This window comes from Arvicola amphibius, chromosome X (genome assembly GCF_903992535.2).
Source record: "Arvicola amphibius chromosome X, mArvAmp1.2, whole genome shotgun sequence".
Taxonomy (NCBI): Eukaryota; Metazoa; Chordata; class Mammalia; order Rodentia; family Cricetidae; genus Arvicola; species Arvicola amphibius.
Genome location: NC_052065.1, coordinates 111532378 through 111538377, shown reverse-complemented (window position 1 = coordinate 111538377; position 6000 = coordinate 111532378).

The window sequence follows — 6000 nt, the reverse complement described above, 5'->3', positions numbered from 1 at the left end:
ATTTTCTCAGGATTCTCCCAATGATAACAGCACGTATTGTACTGTGTACTATTGTACTATGCCCCACATTCCCCAAAAGATGGCTTATGGATATTTATTATAATTTAAGGAGTAGTTGGTTACAAGTTGGTATTGGTAACAGTCAGGAGAAAAGCTGAACAAAGGCGATAGATTCAGAGATCTTTTTCTGAACAGGAAAGTGGGGAATATAGAAATAATAGGATAAAAGGGTAGATTATTTAATTGACTTTAATCCAAAACAACTACTAATCTTTAAATAGTTTACACTGGTATGAAATGTGGTTTATTGATACAGTTATTTTGTTATATTGTATGTATATTTCTACCTTTATTTTAAGGTTATCGGGCTTATGCATCTCATTAAAAATGCAATGAATAATTAAGAAATACAGATAGATAGTCATCCATAATAGTCAAGCTTATTCAGTATGTTCTCAACGGTCATATAAAGATATATTTTGATAGATGGTCTTCAAACATTTCAAAGACCTACAGAATATGACCTACAGAATGCTGACATTTAATATATGTTAAAATATAAGGCATTTCATGACAGTGAATATGGTGGGCATTGAAAAAATTCCATATAATGTTTGTTTCCTTTATGACAAAAGCTAGCCATGTGAACAAAGAAAATTCGCTTATCCTCAGGTTGCTGACAGTTACTGTCCAAACTGAACCAGCAGGACACGAGAAAGGTGACTGCTAAGCTTTGCGAAGACAAGGGTAGACCAGTTCTACAAATTTCCTGCTTCACAGGAAAATTTGTCAAATATATTAACAGGAATTAAGAAAAACGGACATGAATTTAAAGAAATCAGGGGTTATATTGGAGGGTTCAAATGAGAAAAAGGGAAGGGTAAAATGATATGTATTAATTAAAATAATGGGAGAGCTGGAGACATGGCTCAGCAGTTAAGAGCACTGACTTCTCATCCAGAGGTCCTGAGTTCAATTCCCAGCAACCACATAATGGCTCATGATCCTCTATAGTGGAATCTGGTGCCCTCTTCTGGTAGAAAGTTGTAAATGCAGATTAGAGCATACTATTTTTAAAATAAAACAAACGAAACTAATAAATTTAAAAACTACTGGTTTCATAGAGGAGAACCCATCCCAATCACTGATATAAAATAACATCCACTGACTCTCAGTGGAAAAGTTACAAGTCAGAAAAGCCTCTGAAGCAATGTTATCCATGATCTGAGACCACAGATACCAACCCAGCTCACTTGACCAAGCAAAACTACCTTCTGAGTTTGAAGAAGAAAAAATGTCCCACAATACAAACCAGCTCTAAACGAATTCGTGTCCACTAAACAAATGCTGCAGAAAATACTGTACGAGATACTTCCAACCGAAAAGAGCACTAAGTGTAGCCATGAGGACATAGGCTGAAAACAAATGAAGCTATATTACTGAAAAACAAAATAGGCTATGAACACCCACAGAACAAAAAGATAGCAAAGGACACCACACCTTTTCAATAAGTATTTATTCATCAAAAAAACTTTGCTCCAATGAATTCAGAAACAAAGTCCTTGGTTTTCTGTTAGCTACCAAACTTCATCTTAGGACAGGCAGCACCTTAAACGGGCAAAAAAAAAAAAAAAAAAAAAAAAAAAAAAAAAAATAGAGTAAACTGTTCCAAGCCAATGGAACCAGGAAAAAGCAGGTGCTACTATCCCAATATCTGAAAAATAATATCTAAACTAAAACTAATAAGGTGAGATAAAGAATACATTCTTAAGCGAACAATTAATCAAGAAGGCATTACAGGGATTAGATGGTTAGTTAAGTAGTTAAGAATACTTGCTCTTCTTCCAGAAGACCAGAGTTTGGGTCCCAGCACCTATGTTGGGTGTCTCAAGCCTCTTGTATTCTCCAGTGCCAAGGGATCTGTTGCCTTCTTCCATTCTGTATGGTTACCCACTCACAAACTAAGTCAAACACACAGATAAATAACAGTAAAAAGAAATCTTTGAAAAGTCTCTGAAATTCCCCAAATAATAAAATATCACAATCAAAAAGGCAAAATAAATCATTTTATAAATAAGCACGTGACAGTAATTTTCACAGTTTTTTTGGTTAATGCAATAGGTTGTCATTTAGGCATGTAGGAAAATGAGATATTGTCCATTGTGTTCCACATAGCATATGTCAAATCAGATTAGTCATATGTTAAGTATTCAATGGGTACCTGAGAGTAGTAACTCATGGAGGGGGGGGGGAACACTGCTTTAAAGGTTTGCTGCCTCATATAAAAATTGTTTTAAAGGCGCACGCCTTTAATCTCAGCACTCAAGAGACAGAGGCAGAGGCAGGTGGATCTCTATGAGTTCTAGGACAGCTCTGGTCTACAAAGTGAGTTCCAAGGAGAGTTTCCAAGCCTATACAAGAAGCCATGTCTCAAAAACAAAATAAGAAAAAAAATGTTTTAGAATTGGCATTGAATTTCATTAGGACTCACAATAAAATAAAACAGGTTTGCCTTTCAGTGAATGTAAGGTGAAAAAAAAAAGGGAAAAGTAGAAACGAAATGAGAAGTATTTATCTAGATAAAGCTACAAATATTCCTGGTTCATTTCTTTTAAAATCACATTTTTAATTTATCCAATATTATCAAACAAATCTGTAACAGGTAAGAAATGCACATGTTACTGGATAGAGCCATGGACTTCAAATAATAAAGCCTTATACTTCACCTTCCTGTCTATAAAATTGCTCTAAGCTTGTTATATTAAGTAGTTAGCTGCAATAAACTATATGAAAACAGATATTAAATGCTGCTATCTGTCAAATGAACATGATGAAGAAGTGAAATAGAATTACAGTGTGGCCTCCAAATCATGCCTGTGTTTTATTCATCCCAAGAGACGGTTTCCTTCGGAACTTGAGTGAACGATGCTGAATTCATAAGGAGAAATATCACTACTAGATAATTGAACTTAAAGAAAGGATGTCAGTGAAGAAACCTTGCTGGACTTGTCAGAAGTGGAAAACCTAAATTTAGTCACGTTCAAGAAGGTTTCCTTCTCCTCCTTTTCTTCCTATTCTTCTAACTGCAGATGAAAAATGAGAGAAAGTGACCCATCATACAAGAGTAATCTGCTTCCTGTATTTAAGAACGTGAGCCGCCATTGGTGCCTGTCTGCCAATTTGGGTTTTATCTCAACAGTTACATAAAATCAACATGCTTTTCTCTTATAAATTAAACCCGGAACTATTAATCAAGTGAGTACGCCAACGTTTTCACTATTGGGGTGTGTCTGTCTGTGTGTGTGCTCATCAATGAATTGAATTTACAGCCCTGCACATGCCAACACCATGAGCCACAACCTCAGTCCTGTGTGTGGTGTGTGTTTATTCTGCTTGAAAAGTTTGTGCTGTCTTGGAAAGAAAACTGTCCAGCTAGGAAAGCCAGTGCTATTTGCACAGGTGATCTTCCCTTACCGTCCTGGGCACATGGCTTCTGCATGCTTCATGAGCACTCAGCTGTGAAAAATACAGGGAAAAAGAAAGAAAGAAGGACAGAGAAAAGAAAGAGAAGAAAATGCTGATCACTTAAAGATACTGAAAGAAAGCTTTCTTCAACTTGTCAGTTTGGTTTGGTTTGCTTAATTGGTCACATCATGACTAAATTCTTTGGGCTTGTATAAAATATAAAAATCTATAGCTAAATGAACATTTAGTTGTTAACCATTAAAAATGACTCTAATTGAAAGTACCAGCTGTTTTACTATTTGTCTGTAGGAGGGGACTGCATAACTGTGGCCAGGCACGGAGAACTCAGCTAGTGCCCAACCCAGCCACCACCACCGTTATTCTGACAGTTGTAATCTGTACAGATATTGGTCTGCATTTGATACGGGTGTTAAGTCTAATACCTTTACTACTTGTTATTAGTCTTACACTGATGGACAAATGACCTCAGAGTAACCCAGGAATCCCCACAAGTACACACTACATTTCAGATTAGCAAGGTATATGGCAATTTCGTCTCATTCTAAAACAGTTAAATTGAATTTGTTTTAATTTCAAAAGTAAAGTTTCCTCGATTAATGAATTAGAATTTAAAACGAGGCGGCACAACTGAAAAGGGACTGCAGGGATGGTGATGAATACTCAAAAATCACCACAGGACCTGGATTTTCCGGTGCTGCAGTCTGCTGGATCTGGGCTGACATCATCACATTGTTCTTGGGGTCTTCTGTTCTTCTCCTTTTTCTTCCTCCTCCTCAAAGAGTCGTGATTGTCATTCCAGGGACTACAATGGTATTCGCCTGTTTATTTAGTAAAGATCATTAAAACCAGAGTGAAAAAAGTATCCTAATTCCCAACCAATAGTGCCAGCCACATCTACTCTCAGGATAAAGAACATGAGAGACTAAAAACCAGTAATTAGGTACCCTTCTTTCTGTTCACGCTACCCCCTTCCCTAATCTTCACACTTCTGCCCCTGATCATTCCCACAGTGACATTTCTTCCCTTCCCGCAGATATCCCAAGCAATGATGTTCACTTCTTCTCCTTTGAAGAAGAAATCGAAGCATTGGTCCCCATTGCCATCCATTACACCTTGGGCAGGACCTCGGAAGGAAGATACCTGTGTTGCCTCAAGTACGAATTTCTTGGTAAATTTTTCTCAAGCCGTGAATACTAACACTCCCTTCCCCAGCAAGTGCTCAAAAAGTAGTATCCATGCAGAGGCATCAAACTCCTAAGACCCTTGACACCTTTTAAAGCCATAAACAAAATGAGGAACACCATTGGCTTGTTCTTTGACTGTAGATGTCCCTTCTATTAGCTCCCAAGCTCTCTTTTGGAGATCATGGCTACATAGTGAGCTCAAGGTCGATCAGGGATACATGAGAACTGTCTCAAATCAAAAACTTATGAAGGTGTTAGAGACTGGTCCTCGATCACAGAGATCCCCCTGCTCTGCCTCCTGAGTGCTGGGAGTCGAGGCTTGTCCCCACCACTGCCCTGCATGAACCAATTTTTTAACCAGAACCATTTTGACCTTAGAGGCATTTCCGCCCAGCCATGATTTTGCCCACTAGAGGCCAGCACTGAGCAGAGTCAATTGTTGCACCCAGAGAGCCCTGGCCTCAGCCTCCCCGTCAGTGACAATCTTGTCCTTATTTCCTGCCTCCCAACCGCTGCCCAGCACCAATCTCACTCATCTAGGCCCCTATAGCTTGTTTCCTTACCCTCTGAGGTCATGGCTTGCTCGATGACTTCCCTTTTTGGCTCTTCTGTTGTCGCGCCTGTGCTGCCATCTCTTCTCCTGCTTGCTCCTTGGCTGCTGCCCCAACTGCTGGCTCTCTAATGCAAAGATGTGGCTCTGGCAGGTAATGATCTGCTTCGTCTCGAAGTCTGGGAGGCTCCTCCAGCTCCGGAAACGGTTGAGATAATTTCTGGCAGGCTTCGGGCCCGACCTGCAGTGTATGGGGCCTGGCAGCCATACCCTGCGGCCGTCACTGTGGATGGCAAGGGGCCCCGAGGAACTTGGACCTCACTTGAGTGGCCAGAAGCAGAAGGGCAGGTGTTCTATCGCTACCGTCGTTTTCACGGGGTTTCCCCATCGAGGCCATGGTCGTTGTAATAGACACGGGTGAGAATGGCATGGATCACGTCCAGAAAGATGAATCGGAAGGCAGCCATTGGGAATCGATGGTCTTCCACCGCTTCTCGATCTCTTAGATTTTCCATCTCCTCCTCTCCTCCCTCCTCGTCAACAGGTTCAATATCTGAGTCTTCCTCAGCATCTGAGCTCTCTCTCCTGTCACCCCCCTTCTTCCTGGTTTCTTTCAGGCCCAGCATTGTCCATCCCCCTAGGATGAACGGCCATCATCTCTTCAATGGCAGGAGTGGCCGAGGCCCCATTGAGGCCGGACTCGTGGCCTATCTCGCTGCCCCCTGCAGCTTCTTGTAGCCACTCTCCCTCAAGGGCTACCGGGTCATCTCGGGTCTCTCT